Below are 16,978 nucleotides of genomic sequence, written 5' to 3'. Positions count from 1 at the left end.
ACACCAATTTTTGGCCATTGATTTTTGCTCTCACATTATTCTTGTTTGCCAGGAATGATCTTGACACAGTCCTTGAGTTATATCAGTAGGCCTTTTTGCTTAGACTAATTCTTTCCATCTCCCTTTTGCACTTTTCCCATCAACATTTGTTGTTAGAAATTACTGTGACTTTTTATGAACTTTCACTCACTTTTCACAACTGAGCTCAGAATTAGGGTCAGTGTGCAGGCCCAATTATCACAACAGGGAGAAAGAGTAGATTTAGGAATAATACTGTTTCCTTTGGTATAATAAGATTCTTTGATCGGTGTTAAAAGGAAATGATTCAATCTATGATACTTCCCCCATTGTAATATGACAGTGGTAATTTTTAGTACTGTATGCTTTAGTAGCTGGTCCTGTACTCTGCAGCACTGCATTAATTCAGAAGACCTTATAGTGCTTAGGAATATTGTCAGTGTTTAGAAGAGGGGAGTTGGAGTTTTATTCTTGATTCTGCCACTGATTCACTGTTTAACCTTAGGGGCTCAGATCTTAGTGTCTTATGCTAGATCCACACGGGGAGTTAGCTATGTAACTGTCACTTTAGGTGCCTAAACCAAAATTTAGATTTCAAAAACACCCACCAAACTCTGTCCAAATACCCTCTGAGCCTAAATTGCTGCTGATAAAGTCCCCAAAGCACCTGAATTTATACAAGTGGGCATGAACACAGTCATAAATGATCAGATACCTGGGCACATAGCTCACATCTAAGCCCCAGTGGGATCCTCAAACTACACATTGCTCTATCTATCATCCTGCTGGACCTGCTCTGTCAGGCATTTTCAGAGCTTGCCTACCAGCTCGGGCCTTGCACAACCCAACACCACCCTTGTAACCTTTACCCTACTAATTAGAGCACTCATGATGTGAAAGACCTAGGTTCAAATCCTGATTCTGCCTGATATGCAGGGGAGACATGAGTTTGGCTATCCCACATTAAAGACAAGTGCCCTAACTACTAAGCTGTTCCACTTGGTGTGAACAATAACATTCATTAGAGGAGAGACTTGAATTTGAGTGTCCCATGTGAGTTCCTTAACCACTAAGCTATAGAGTTAGTCACTATTTTGCTAGCCAATTCAAGTGCCATCCTGAAGTTGTTAAGCACTCTAGCCCAATACAGAAAATACAAACAAAAAAACCCAAATGTTCAGGACCAGGCTTAACTTTAGGCACTTGAGGGTCCCATTGACTTTATCTCTTTCACTGATGCCAGGACAGGTTGTCTTTAGAAATTCTTGTTTGGTGTTTAAAGTTATAAACAAGTTTTGGCCATTTGACCAAAATCCTAATTGTCTTTATCCTTATTTTCCTCCTGCATTTGAAGTTGTCCAGCTGGACATTCAGGCTTTTAGACAATGCAAGATTATGTTCTTAGATGCTGGAACTAAAGGTGCTGGGAATAGTACAACACCCCCTGGCTTGAATTGGTTTCCATTATGTGCAGGGTTTAGAGTTTGATTCAATGGCTCTCAGCACCCCCACTATAAAAATTGTTCCATCAGCCTTGAACATATTAAAATCTCATTTAATTTTCTGTCATTCGCTTCACAAAACTATTGCTTTGAGCTTCTGCCTAACATTTATCTTTTATCTCTAGTCTCATCTGGAGATTTCCAGTCTCAAAAGAACAGAAAAATCTTACTATGTACCATGAATTTGTTTAAATAACATTGTTAAACATTCTAGCTTTTCAATTATGGATGAGTATGAAATTATAAATAGCAAAGAAATGTGTGCAGCTGTACCACAATACCCACATGCTGCCCATGTCTCTGGAGCTTTGGGAAGCATTCAGCCAAAGGCCAAGTGCATTAGACCAATCAAGAATTGTGATTATTCCTATATGGCCACACAACATCTTAGTCTATTGATTTTATTTTAATTTAGCATTTATACATAAAACTTCTTTTTTGTATTGGATTTTTTTTAAATAAATTATTTCTAAAACTGTATGAGCGTTTAGGGCTGTCACTATGCCTCACAGTGGAGGTTATCAGATTCAGGACAAACTGCCAAGAAATGGGCCAGACTCACCTCAAACTGGTGGCTATTTTCCCATAAGATATATCAAGCCAGTAATAAAAATAAATTTCTGTCTCACCACACTGGTTAACAAGAAGTCAGAAATGCAGTCTCCTTAGGTATCCCAGCCAGTTTTTCAGCACCCGGACACAAGTCTTTATGACGAATGGTTATTTAAAACCAATTTCATCAAACAAAGGGTTCTTCTGATCCCAAGAGGTCAGCCACACAAACTGGTCAATATATAACTCAGATCTTACCCATTAATCACACCGCTGCCAGTCTTTTATTATCTAATATATAAAGGTTTATTCATAGGGAAAAAGAAAGAAGAGAAAGCTAAAATGGTCAAAGCTATTATATACATACAATCACTGCAAAGTTCTTGGGTCAGGTTTGTAGCAGTGAAGTTTTAGAATGCTGACTTGTAAAGTCTTTGGTAACTTCCAAAAGATTGGAAGGTCCTTAGTCCATTGTTTGGAATGCTCCATTTAGTGTTAGTCCATAGTTCAGAGATTAGAGCAGAAAAGAGTTAAAATAGAGATGCTTCTAGGGTCTTATATAGCTTTTTCCATGTGAGTAGAATCTTTCAGTCTCAGTTTGTGGAAAATTACAAGCACAAGATGGAGTCCAGGATCATATGAGCAAGTCACATGCTCTTGCATGCTTTGTTAAATCATAGGAGCAGCCATTACCCATTTTCTGGCTAAAACGTCCACAGGAAGGCCTACTGGTTGGGAACAGGCTTCTTCTATGGTCTATTGTTCAAGCTAAGTGTCCTTTAATGGGCCATCAACTTGCATAGAACATTCACAATCAGCTGGTAGGATACACACTACCTTGTGGGTGTTACCCCAGGAACAAACAAAAGTGAAATGCAGATAGATAGTCATATTCATAACTTCAGATACAAAGATGATAGATGCATATAAACAGGATAATCACATTTGATAGATTATGTTTCCATTGATACCTTACATGACATACTTTGTATAAGATTTGTTGCAATTATATAATAGTTGTAGCAAGAATGATATACATAGTCATATTTTAATCATACAACATCATAAGGTCTCACTCCTTTGAGGGGCTAGGGTACCTCAACTCCCATTTCAATTCTATCAGGCCCTAATTCAGTAAAGTACTTAAGCAGTGACTTTACTTTAAGTGTCGTTAAAGTTAAGCATCTGCGTAAGTCTTTCGCTTTGTCAGGGCCGCAATCAATACAAATCTAATTCATCTATCCCCACTGAAGCTGGCAGCACTGAGCATCTCACAACAGGAATTCAGCGTTTTGCAGAATCAGACCCTGTAAGTGCTTCAAGTATATCGACAGCTCAAGTGTTTTCGGCATAACCATTCTTATGCATACAGGACCTGACTTGTTACTGAAGACTTCAGACGATATTGCATTCACAATTGAACATAATTATATAAGACCCCAGACATGTATTGCCATTAAACAGGTTTTAAATAAAAATGTTCTCAGTATACAAGGGAGGGAACTGTTGCTTGCCAAAAACTACATGGGTCTCATCTCATAATTTAAACTGGTTCTTCTTTTTATGAAAGTCCTGTAATGAGGGTAAATTTAGTAGCATATTTCTACTGCAGTTGAATATCCAGGAGAAAAAAATCAGTTGTCTGGGAATAACTCAGTACAGAATATGCATCGTATAGATCAGAGGTTCTCAAACTGGGGAAGGGAGGCGTGGAATATATTCTGGGGAAGGGGCATGAGAAGCTTTATGAAAAAAAAAAAAAAAAAACCTGACTGAACACATTTTACACACAGCATTGAATAAGTAGCAAAGCTGATTCCTCCAGACATATCAAGTCCTCAGATGGTACTGTGCATTTTGACTCTAGATGGCACTGTGCATTTTGACAGATTTCTATTAAGCTACCATTATACAAAGTCGTTGCCATCTGTATGTTAATCCATTTGCTATGATGCAGTGTGCTCATTTAATTGTAAACGTGGACCACAGTCACAGTTTTGCTTTTGCTCTTATTACAATAGATTGTTGGCACATTCGTGCAATAGAAAAAAAAAAAGTTGAAAAACAAAGAAGCCTAAAACTGATTCATGTATATGTACTTGTATGGCAGGAGGTGGGGGCGTAAACTACTACAGACACAAAGAACAGGGGGCACTGTCAAATAAGTTTGAGAACCACTAGTATAGATGGAACTGCAGACAAATTAGTATACCTTCCTAGGTGTATCTGTTAGTAAAACTCCCTAGTTTTTGTGATCAAAATGAAAAATGAGAGAGAAAAATCAATTGCTAAAAATGTTGAAGTTCTATCTTTTTGGTTTCATTTTTCATTGTTAGAGTTCTGACCTGTAACAGGAAAATCATATCGGCTATGTTGTGATCCTGATTAATATTTTTAATATACATTTTAATTTAATCAGAATTGTTAGGATTTCAACTAACTTATGACACTCATTAAATTGTCAAAATTAAGATGAGTACATTAAAAATAGCTTTTGCCCTGTGTATAATATTTGTCAGCTTCCATATTAACATTAACAGTAACCAATGCTCATACTTTCCCATCATGTCACCATGTGTTTACAAATCATAGGACCCAACTGAGCAAAGCATTTAAGCATTGACATAACTACAGTTATGGAACTTCTCATGTGCCTAGGTTTATGTACATGTTTAAATGCTTTGCAGGATTGGGGGTCTATGGCTTGTAAACACATGGTGACATGATGGGAAAGTATGAGCATTGGTTACTGTTAATGTTAATATGGAATCATGATAATGATTAGCCAACTGAATTATGTATGTGCTTAAATTTATGCACATATTTAAGTGCTTAGCTGAATTGAAGCTCTGTATTCAGTACATATCTGCACTTGGCCCAAAATAGGTGTAAATAGAAGTAGCAGATATCACATTGTCATACACTAATGGGTGTCAACTATGACACAGTACTGTAAATGCAGATTACATGAAATCTGAGAGATTAATATATAGAGTTTTAAGAGAAACTCAAAAAAATCATTCATTATTCTTTGTGGGAATGCAGAGATGTTGTATGGAATTAATAACCCAGTTCTGAAGTTCATTCTGTTTCTTGCATTATCACTCATCACTTTATGATGATTACGTTTATAATCAAAAGAGGTCAACTTTTGAATCATCTATCACTCACTGCAATATGAGTATATAAAAACTGGGAAGGGTAAAAATTACAGTTGATAAATTGTTCAATAGAAAATCAGAAATTAAATTAGCAATTGTGTTTCAGGAAAATAGAGTTATTTTACTACTTCCAGGCTTATTTAAAACTTTGAAAAGAGTAATTAGCTACTGAATCACTTCTGCTGTTCCATCTAGTATTAAGTAATTTTGTAACATTTAGCAAATCACTCTTACATTGTTTTCTATTCCACAAGAAAATATGATATATTAAATGTAATGTTTGATTCAACACAAAGATTAGAATACAAGCCTTTTGCAGTTAATTTCACTCAGAATTTCAGCAGGCCTCTGTACAGATTCCCCCGCATCCCTCTCTCCTTAGCAACGTCTTTTGTTTCCATTCAGAACAGCACACATTTCTTCTTCTTTCACTGATTGTGTAGGGGGAAATGAATTTACAGAGTGCATTTTTTTTCTCTCATCAATCAAGACAACAGTGACTCATTATGGGGGCTACATCTTCTTCCATTTCATTCATGAGATAAAGCCTTGTTTCTATACTGATCTTAATGAATCAGCATTTCTAATCAGTAAGCTGCCCAGCTTCTGCAGTCAGTCCTTCTGTCCTGGCTAGCTTTGAAAGTGTTAACCCCTTACTTGCCTGAATTATGTGCAGACTATATACATCATAATATTGTTTATGGGAAGTATGGATTCCCTAACATAGGCCCCTTTTTCTTATTGTGCCTATATTTTAAAATGTTCTTTACACTGACAGTTTAATTTATAGACCTTGCAGGAGCTGATCAAAATAAATAATTACATAATTTTACAGTTTATTAAACCTTAAAAAAATTATTTCTTTGGACACTAATCTTTGAGTTTGCACTTTATTTCCAACAAAATCCTTCTTGGTTTATAATCAATCCCTGAGAGTGGGATACATCTGGCTAGATATTTAGGCAAGCATCCAAGTACCTCTTAGTTTGCACAATCAAGATTGGTGTGCATGGAATTATTTGTAAATAGAATAAAGCATACAGAATCAAAACTTGAAGCCATTAGGGTCTCCATCACCTCACCTCTGTTGTCAACCAGGCCCACTTTTGTACTTTTGTTCCATATAAATCATTTATAAAGCATTTCCTGGAAGAAAAAAGCAAAGAAATGCAAAGATAAGGTTGAAAGCTTGACTTTAATTTTGCTTCTTTGTTCTTATACGCCACAAATTTTCTATTATTAGTTAATCATCAGTATTATTATAATTCACATTTTGAAAGTACCAGTTGTCACAGTTCAGGACAACTACATCGGCTTTTCTCTTCTGTGGTCCATAGAGGTCACCCACTCTAAGCTCCCAGCTCCTCAGTCATCACCTGTGTCTCTCTCACTCCTGACTTGTTTTTTTCCAGGCTGCACAATTCCCTGCCTATACTATTACATCCCCAGGAAATCAAACTGCTCTTTGCTTTCTCTCCAGAGGCTAGGCACAGCATAATTCCCTCAATTATAAGTCCTTTCTAATCATGATAATTTATTTTAAAATGAAAACATTACAGAGAAAACATATTAAAAACAATAAAAGAACTTACATGCATGCCAAAAAAGCTTAACAGAGGGCATCCCAACTCAATCTTTGGGCTCTAGTAGGTGGCAGTCCTTCAAAACACAAAACAGGGTTTTCCCCAGGGTTGTAAGTTCATACCTGCCACAGATTCAGAACCAGGACCACCATGAATAGTTCACTCTTTCCTTTATACAGCTTGAGCCTTTGCTTTTGGCCTCATGTAACAGGTGATCAGCAGCCAATGGCCATCTCCTAAAGATGTAGCTTCAAAAGGCTGGGTTTTACATAGCCAGAGGCAGGGAATTTGCACTGACTCCCCCCTAGACATACCTCAGGAAAACCACTAAAATATTTTTTGTTTCAAAAGTCCTTTCTTGTTTGACACATTATTCAATTAGTCCTTTGAATCTCCAGGTCTCACATCTGTCACATCTCCCCTCTTGAGAGGTTACATACAATCCTAGTGTCACACTGCCTGGAGTGACACACAATTGTGAATGCCTACCTCAGGGCAGACTGTCAAAAATAGGGACCTAAGATGGTGGTGTGTTCTAACTAGATTTCACCAACCCAGTAACAAATGTGAACTCCTGGATCTCTGTAATGCCAGTCTTACCATGAGTCACAGACAGTCCCCCTAGACTCTCCAGCTTATCTTGCCACCTAGACAAACTGAAACTTTGTAATAATGGTCACTTAAACCAAAAATCACCCCACATCAGGTTTCTCCCAATCCCAAGATACCAGTCTCTCACCCCAGATCAATTGGTATGCCAGATCTTACACTTAAAGACAATGCTGGCAGCCAATTCTATAATAAACTAACTAAAAATGTATTTGCGAAGAAAAAAGAATGAGAGGTATTGAGAGGATAAAGCAGATAAAATAAATGTACAGATGAATCACAGTTTGTAACCCAAATGGTGGCAGTGATGTAACAAACTGCCAGTTTCCAAAAATTCTTTTCTGGGTACCCAGATTGTCCCTAAGGAATCTCTGTTTTTGCATCTGGTACACTTCTCTGTAAGAGTTCAAACAATTTAGAGGCAAAAGAGCTTTCTTTAAATCCATTCTTATATCTTCTTCTGACAGAAGACAAGATTACTGTGTCTTTACCTATGTAGGCTTTTCCTTTGATGATGGTGAGTGAGAAGTGCACTTAGCTTTTTGACCTCTGACCGTCATACATAATGACCACTTGCTTTGAAATTAGAATTTTCTGTTCTTAGTCTTTTATTAGCATTTCACAAGATTTCTTTGTGGGTTATTTAGTTACATGGGTATATACAACGTAAATGTTTGCTATTACATTATTACAGAAACAGATAAGTGAAAACAATACAAGTAATATTCCACAAATTTTCATGAAGATTAAACACTTGAATACACGCTTACATTTACATTCATTTTGATCTGTACTAATATACAAGTGAATTGATATGAATACACTCTAGCTTGACTTGGTCAGTCAGTGTCATACTTAGCCCACATTAATATATAAACCATCCATTTAAAACAATGAACCCCAAAGCTACTTACACTTAATTCAATAAGGTCTCCTAAGGATATGGCAGGAAATTGCCATATCTGTCACATCACTCCCTTTGGCATTGAGCATGAGTTTAATGATACATCAACTTACTAGATGAAGTATCAACCTCCCTGTCCACCCTTAATAAAATCCTTTCTTAATAAAAGAAAAGCATTCTATAATTTGTGTCACAGGGCATAGATTTGGCCTTTCCTCACCTTATTTATTCTGCAGTTTAGTTGTTACCTGAAAATGACATGACACTAGTCTCCATTATTAATGTATGTCTTCACTTACGGTGGCAAATTTGCCACCATCAGATCGATCTATCCAGGTTGATTGAGCAGTCAGTGAAGACCAGCTCAATCAATCTTGAAGTCAACACATTAAAACCACCCCCTCAAGTGGCGTAGCGCTGCATTGATGGGAATGCATTTCCCATCGGCGCAGCTCAGTGAAGACGCCGCGTAGAAGGGGAGTTACAAAATCTTGCATAACTCCTGTGGACTAATGTTAATTTCCAGGTAAGTGTAGAGCTGGCCTGAGTGAGTTCCTTAGCTGAGGGTTTGTTGTATTTATTTAGATGAAACATAGGGTGCAGAGATGTTAATATAACTCAGTACAACATTAAATAGTATTAAAAAGGTCCGGGGTTTAAAGACTCAGACTGCTTAATACCATAGCAAGCACACCATTAAAATCTTTTTAACCTTTTATTAAAGATACAGAAAAGAAAGAAAAGAAAAATAAAGCATGCTGTTAAATCATTTGCAATGTAAAATATTAAGTAAGGCTTTAATTTTAATGTTTCCTGTTCCCTTTCCCTTATCTAGAGAGAGTTTTAGAAGGAACAAAAAAACCCTGATTTGACAACCTCTTATAGAGTATCAAAGATGGTAATAACTGTCCTTTTGTGAAAAAGAAGTTAGTAGAGAGAAGCCAGATCTGTTGTTGCTGGTGTTGTTAAATTCTTAAAGTGTCCTTTTGGGGAAAAAAGAAGAAGTTAGCTGATATGAGCTTGAGCTGCTATTGTTAAATTTGATGTTACTTCTGTTATTAAACTTCTTTCACTTTAGTTGGTGTTTGGGATTCAGCTGGAACTGGTAGTGGCAGTGATGTCATCTGGGTCCCTCTTCTGGCCTGCTCTGGTCAAAACATCCCTCAGGATTAGGATGAAGGTCTGAGGTCCCAGAAATTAGTGGGTGTGGTAGCCATTTAAACAATAGCCTCTGTTGGTTTTCCTGAGTGGTCTTCCTTTTTGTTTTTGTTTGGTTTTTGGTCCTTTCCCTCTAAAATCTCTTTCTTTTAAGTACCCAAACAGGGAGTGATGGGTGGAATAGCCCATCCCCTCATTATTTTGTCTACTAATTAGGCCTAATATCTGACACACCAATTTTGGTTCATTAACTTCCATCTTCACATCATCTGTTTTTAACCAGCATAATTTCAACAGTCATTGGATATTATTAATGTGGCCTTTTTGGTTTAGATGAATACAGGTTATCTGTCTGGTTTTCTTGCACCTGTTCCCATCCACTTTTATTAATATTAGATTATTTTATGAATTTATTTATTGGTTCATTATTTACAATTAAATTCACAATTAGGGTACATTTGCAGGCCCAATTGTCACAACAGGTCCTACTTTGAGAATGCTATGCCTCAGGTTCCTGCCTCTGTGAATTTGTTCCATTAGCTACAACATCCCTGCCCATCAAAGCTGCCACAATGGGGTGCAAAGCAGAATAAGTTCTCTGAGACTGCATGGCCTAATTACATTTAAGCCTTAAAAGGTCATGAAATAGGATCATTACATGGACCTGTTAATGGATGGGAAGCCAGAGTGGACTGAGGAGCTTCAGGTTGCATGCTTTTTAATGTTTTGTATACCGGCAAGGCTGTCATGTTATAGATTAACTGTAATTTCTAGTAGGCTGGTAGGCCTGGGTGCTGTGCACTTTTGGAAATCACTTATTTAGGTGCCTATCTATAAGTTTAGACACATCACTAGTGTTAAAATTCTGGTTATTAGAAGCTTAAACTTAGGCACCCAATTTTGAAGATTTTGGCCATTATTTATTATTTATGAAACATGCAAGAATCTTCTGGACACCTCACAGACATATAAGAAGACTTCTCTCCCCCAGAGAGCTTCAGGCTACAACAAAAAAGGGATTTAGGCATCTAACAGCTACTTTAAGTCCAAAATTGAGTCATCCAAAACTCCTACTCAGCTGCTGTCTAAACTTGTAGACACCTCATGTCCCTAGACACTTACATTTCTTCTTCAGGGCCTAAAAATTTGCCATTGCACATTAATCTTGATCCTCAGCTACTATTTCAGGCCTAAGTCCTGGCACTACCCTAAAACTAAGCATTCAACTGCTTATATTTTCTGATGGGGTAGGCATTTTCAGTAGGCATTTTCAGAGCCACCTAACCGACCAGGCCTCACACAACTGGAGGTGGTGGCAGTGACCCTCTTTCTTATGACTTCTAATCAGGGCATCCACACTGACTGATGTGTCACAGAGATTTGAAATCACCTCTTGAAACTCTTCCCACTGGGTTATGGGGTATTCTAGGGTTCATCTCTATCAATCTCATTTATTGAAACCATTCTACTTTGTATCAATAATTAAATAATCATTGACCAACAGATAAAGCAGGAATGACTCTGTATCCCAATGGTTATGGCATTCCGTGGGATGTGGGAATCCCTAATCCAAGTCCCTAGTGCCCTATTTATTCCTGCTTTATGTAGTACCTGTGGCTACATTTGATCCTTTTGCTCTCTGACCCCCACATTCTGAGATTGTTTCAAGTGTCCATCAACAAAGGAAACTGTCAAGTTGCAGTGATGTCTAGAGATTATAAAAGCCTTGGATGGTCCATTTTGACCCTTGTCCTCCCACTGCCGAAGCTCATGGCTCATCTGTGAATTCTATTTTAAAGTTTATTGAAAACACTTAAGAACCTTTTAGTGTATAAATAAACCAAAATATATTCTTTCATTGTTCTGGCTAGTAGGAGAGGCCAGTTTGGTTTCTTTTCCCTCCCTTGCTTTTGGGCTATGTGGTATCTCTTTCCTCTCCCTTACTACCAAGCTGATCGGATAAGGAACAAAGCAATTTTTACTTCTTATCATAAAGGAAGTTACATCCCCAGATGGCCTCTAATGAGAGATTTTTGTTCACCTGCTAGTCATGCCAATCCCTTCTCTGCCTGCAGCACAGGGAGCTACTGAAGTACCAAACACAGGAATAATCTGCTCTGCTTGATACACATGTAGCAGCCAAATCAAAGTGCTCTCTTGTAAACAGTCTGTTCTGCATGAAGTTCAGCCAATATGCTGCACAGTGCACTGAAACTACCACAAAAGAATGTGCTCACCTCTTTGCCAAATTCACTCATCAGTGAAGAGTGTATTTCACAGCCCTGATTCTACTCCAGCCTAAGGAAAGCAATTAAATTAGTTAATGTGCAAATATGCTGCTGTATACACATTACACAATATAAAAATCAACCAACATTTGTATGGAACTTTGGAAATATGAAGTACTATTGAAATGTTAAAAGTTAGCTATCATTTACAAACTATAATAATTATTAATGGCATTAAGATCATGCAAAGAGAGGGTATTTTATTATGTTTTATGATTTATGGTAATCCAAGACCTTTGTGGGCAAGAAAGATAATTAAAAATAAAGGGCAAAACTGATTCCTAGTTACACTGACATAAGGAGGCAATTTTGCATCAGGCAGCCATGAAAATGGGTTGTGCACAGAGCTGACAGATCTGAGCAGTCCTAGCGCGGAAGGTGCTAGAGGGTCACTCACTCCGTGCAGTTCTGAAGAGAGTATGTGTATTAATTATGTACTCCCTGGAAGTGGCCCTCAGTGGATTCTGATCCCCATCTTATTATTTCAGGGGTAGCAGAAGTTGCTGAAAGAGAGGAGAAACAGAACTAATATCCCTCAAATGGCTAAAGTTACCATTGTGGGAATTGGCAGGGACATCAGCCTGGGGATGGGACAGGGAGAAGACAGGGAAAGTTCTGTCTGACCTTTCCTTCAGCACCACAATATGGATGATATTTCTTCTCCAAAGAAGTTCCCCTCCTCCCTGGCAGACAACTACAGTACTTCCAATCTCAAGTGTTCAAAATCATGAGTCAGACCACAAAAATCATGAGAGGCTTAAAAATAAAGGTTTTTTTGTTGTTGTTTTTTTTAAATACACAGTTTGATTTATTTCTCTCTGCCTTTTGGCTTCTGTGTCTTCAGGGTGTACTCAGATCCCGTTTTCAGGCCTTTCTGTGCAACCGTGATGACAGAAACTTTTAAAATGAAAGTTTATATTTTTAGGTAATTATTTGCCTCCAGCATATAAAGCTTTAGGAAAACTACCAAATATTGTGAAATTTATGATAAAATCATGGAAGTAGGCAACAAGGCACCCTCCTTTCATAGTTTAAGGTTGAGACAGTATATTAGAGATATGAGTCTGAAAAATGTGATGGTTATTTTGCTAGAAAACGTCTAATCCTATATTTCCTATATAATCTGCTCAGATCAGATCAGTTCCTTGCTCTTCCCTTCAAAGTCTCTATTAGCAATGCCAGGGCCTGCCAATCCCTGAGACATTATCACTTACCTCATTTCCTGCCTGAAGAGAGAGAATGAGCACAGCAGCACATTTCCTTCATAGAAAGTCTCTTTATCCACTTCCCTGGAAATAGTTAGTTAATAGATAACATGCTAATAGATAGCACTCAAGAATATTCAACATAGTTTGTGTGTATTGTAGGACCAATAAAACTTCTTGCTGTGCACTCACTTCTTGTGTACAGATCTTTGCATGAAACTCTTGACACCTCCCCACACTGCACACAATAGTGAGACGGTGGTACAGTCTCTATCCCCCTTTCTTCTTTGACCCTGAAAGATTTTTTTAAAGCGGAAAAATAACATAAACCATGATATATGTGAGAGCTGACAAAAAATTAACTAAAAATCTTGCATGTCTTTGAGAACACACATATTACTCATACATTGAATACTGGGCAAGAGGGTTGGTGCATTGGCAGCTGTGTGGTGTTGTTTCTCATTACAGACAATCAAGCTCCTACCTACCTTTAAGATATAGGTTACCAGTTCTGGGTGTGTTGGGAGAAAGACAAAGGAAAAAGGGGTGCAGACAAGCGGGGTGAAGAAGCATATAAAACTGTAAAGAAGAGAGACAGAAGTATTGGAAGACTGCAGAGAAGTGAGAGAGACAACTGGAAGGTCAGAGAAAGTATGGTGGTTATCCTTCCATCAGCCAATCATATCCCTGAAAGTAGATAAGCACTTAGGCAATGTTTCCATTTACTTCTCGGAACATGTAACTTTTCTTCTGCCAGACTGTATATAGGTCACTCCCATTTAATCTCCATGAGGTATAACGTTTTAATTGCCAGAGTATAAGTATTTCCATCTTCTTCCAATTTACACCTAGGCAGATGTAACTTTTCTGGTGCTCGACTACATCCCACTTCCCTTCCTCTCATTCATACACAACTTGTTGTGTTTATAAGCTCCATCAGCTAAAGCAGTAGTCTTCAAGGACTTTATGAAAATTTAAAAGAGCTACTAGATTGAACGGAAGAAACAATATTGGTCTACTTGTGTTTAACACCATCCCAAAATCCTAAATAAAAGGTTACTAATATGCATTAAATTTTAAAATATCCTTCTGTACAATATAATAATAACAGTATCATGTTTGTCATGGGTCCCCAGACACTCCTCTCAATAAGTCATATAATGAGCTACTCTATTAATGGGCCTGACAAGACTAAAAAGTACATAATAACACAAAAACTGCAAAATCTACAATTTCTTTGTCCCCCTAATTATGAGATTTTCTAGTAAACATACATTGCCTTATTAAATTATTAAAACTAATTTGATTTAAGCTAAATTGGCTCTCTATAATATAAATTTCTGATCTGGGTAAAAGATTACTTTCATTTCCATGTCCTTAGTTGTTGTTTTTTCTAAAAGTTGTTGCTGTTACTTTTAACCATTTCCAGCTAAAATAGGAGCTCCCCCGGTTGGGGAAGCTCTTCTACAATTTACTTGTAAGGGAACAGATTACTAATGTCAGATTTAAGCCACAGGGAATTTCCTCTGTTTATTGGCCAACCTATCTTTCATAACATTAAATTATAGGGGGAAGTTATTCGTGTAGTAATGCAGAAAATATTGGGGAAAAACTTTTTATTTATTCATGCAATAGTTCCAGAATTGATTGTTAAAGGCTTATAAGGAAAATAAACACTCCTAATTACCAAGATGAGAACACATTCTCAGCGGGCAGCCACAGTTTTGTTAAGAACATTTATTCTGTTCTTGGACGTATGGCCCTGCTCCGCCTCATAGCCCAACATAAATTATTTTATACCAATCTATCTGATAAGGGGTTGTTCTGTGAGTGATAGGAATGGGTAATATAGCACCTCTGGGAAAGGAAAATTAATTTGAGTAATTCTTTTCTATATCTTGTGGTTCCCTTAGCTGCAATACTGCTAGCAGGCTCGCAGTAAAAGTCAATGCTCCACCAGTTAATTTTCATGAGTATATATCATTATAGACCCAAAGTCCTTAGAATAAGGTTAAAGAGTAGAAGGAAAAAAAGCAAACTAACTAAATAAATATATAAAAAGAGAAACATTTAAAACAGTGTCATTTATACTACTGTACAAGCATCAGAACCCTTTTTCTTGCCAAGTCACCGTGACACATTACCTGTTAGTCTAGTAGATTACAATTACATCTCTCAGTCATATATAGGAAGTGAATCTGCCAATCCCATTAATTTAATATAGAAAGAATGCAGTTATTCACAGAGGACAAAAGCCATTATCCCCTATATATCTTTCTAAAGATTCAGGACTAAATTCTGCTCTCTATTATATTGGTGTAAATGTCAATGGAGTTATTCTGACTTCACACCAGTATTACTGAGAGCAGAAACTATTCAGCTATACTTAAAACATTGTACTTAAAACATTCCACTGGGTTGAAAGACTCTACTGGTTTTAGATAGATTCCCTAACTTCAAAATAGGAAACTGGTTAGAACAGGAGAATCTTTTGAATATAACTTTTTAAAGGCACTTTATTCATAGATAGGGCTTGTTCATACACTGGCCTGCTTGGTAGATATGCTTATACTTGTATATTGACATATCCACGGAAACATATAACATATCTCTTGCCCTCTTTTCTGTAAATCCAGTCTCAACAAAAATACCACCATTTGGAAGAACAACAAAAGCTGTTACCCAGAGTTTTGCTGAACCCAAGTTATTGGTACCTTTATCCTTTGAGACAGTGGCAGGAAATAAATCAACAGGGACATGGCTGTCCAGCTGATAAATAGGTGATGCATGCAGGCAAATAAAAGTGTTTTCACTCAAACCATCTACTTTACTTAGTCTCCAGCACTTACACACATCTGCAACAGGTCAGTAGACCATCCCAAATTCATATTTACCCAGGGTCTTGAGGAGTCTCAATTTGATAATTGTAGATATTCAGTGGCCAGCTTTCTGTCTGCAAGGGGAATTTGAGAAGTGTTCAAGTGTCCATCAAGTTCAGATTTCTTCCTTTTTATATATCCAATTTCTTAGTATTACCGTACATAGCTTGTTCATCAACAAAACTGCTGAGCAGGAGCTAAGTTAAGTGTGGAGATTTTCAGCCTGTCAGGTAAGGAATTTTCCATCAAGTGGGGGAAATTTCCATCAGTTAATCAGCTGTATAGCAATAGTTAACTATTGCTAGGCTTTCCATATTCCAAAACCACATGCTTCAGAAAAACAGCTCAAACAACTCCAGGAGGGCACAGGGTCAAGTATACTCCTCGTGGTCACGCACTTCATTTTCCCCTCTGGGTCTGTTAGCTGTGCTCAGGCTTCAGAAAGGTTTCCTTTCAGCTGCTTTTAACAAAAAGCATAACAACTAGTACTCCAGCTGTGTACAGTTATCTAAGCACGTTATTGGGCTCTGGGCAATAAAAAATCTGCTCCTACAAAGTGATGTGACAACGTAGAGGCATTTATGAAATATTGAAGATATGTCTTGTGATGCTGACTGGATTGGGGGGCAGCATTTATTATATTATTTAATATCAATGTGTCAAAATCATAATAATTCATATGAGATATGCTGTGTCAGGTACCGTTAGAAAGGCTATAATGTGCTAAGTAAGATGCTAATGTTTATGTTCATGTATTATATGTGTACTGGAAGTCATGGATATGTTTGTATCTATATTTCAGATTGTACTGTGTTTCTGGGCGACACCCCAGACAGGATGGCTGCAGCACTAGCCCACTTAATGGCCCATTAATGAAATTCACAGGTACAATGGGCCCAGGGGTAGAAGCCAGGGATATACCTGATGAGTCACCAGTCACTCATGTGACCCTGGACTCCATCTTATTCATGTAAAATTCCACAAGCAGCATGGCAAAGGCCAAAGGACATAAAAGTCAGCTGCACCACATCCATTTTATCTTCAGTCACCAGTCTTGTCAGTCTTCAGTCGTCAGTCTTCATCTACCTCTGATCAACTCATCTACAACTTAACTGAACT

General features: G+C 37.5%; 1 long non-coding RNA gene across 3 annotated transcripts; it reads right to left on the bottom strand.

Moving 5' to 3' along the window:
• Positions 1-4,744: 4,744 nt before the first annotated feature.
• LOC137162872 (uncharacterized) lies at positions 4,745-16,055 on the bottom strand. 3 transcript variants are annotated; one of them, XR_010922537.1, is made up of 6 exons: positions 15,875-16,055; positions 13,173-13,273; positions 12,990-13,064; positions 11,725-11,785; positions 6,316-6,379; positions 4,745-5,664 (listed from the first exon to the last, which is right to left on the bottom strand). It is a non-coding gene; the product is annotated as an uncharacterized lncRNA (long non-coding RNA). The 3 variants fall into 3 exon arrangements; XR_010922536.1 differs by having other exon boundaries at positions 12,990-13,273; XR_010922538.1 differs by lacking the exon at positions 13,173-13,273.
• Positions 16,056-16,978: the final 923 nt, after the last annotated feature.

This window comes from Emydura macquarii, unplaced genomic scaffold (assembly GCF_026122565.2).
Source record: "Emydura macquarii macquarii isolate MOO-44397 ecotype Brisbane River unplaced genomic scaffold, CSIRO-AGI_Emac_v2 contig_2473, whole genome shotgun sequence".
NCBI lineage: Eukaryota > Metazoa > Chordata > Testudines > Chelidae > Emydura > Emydura macquarii.
Note: the sequence above shows the minus strand (reverse complement) of the source record. Positions and strands in the feature narration are given on the sequence as shown.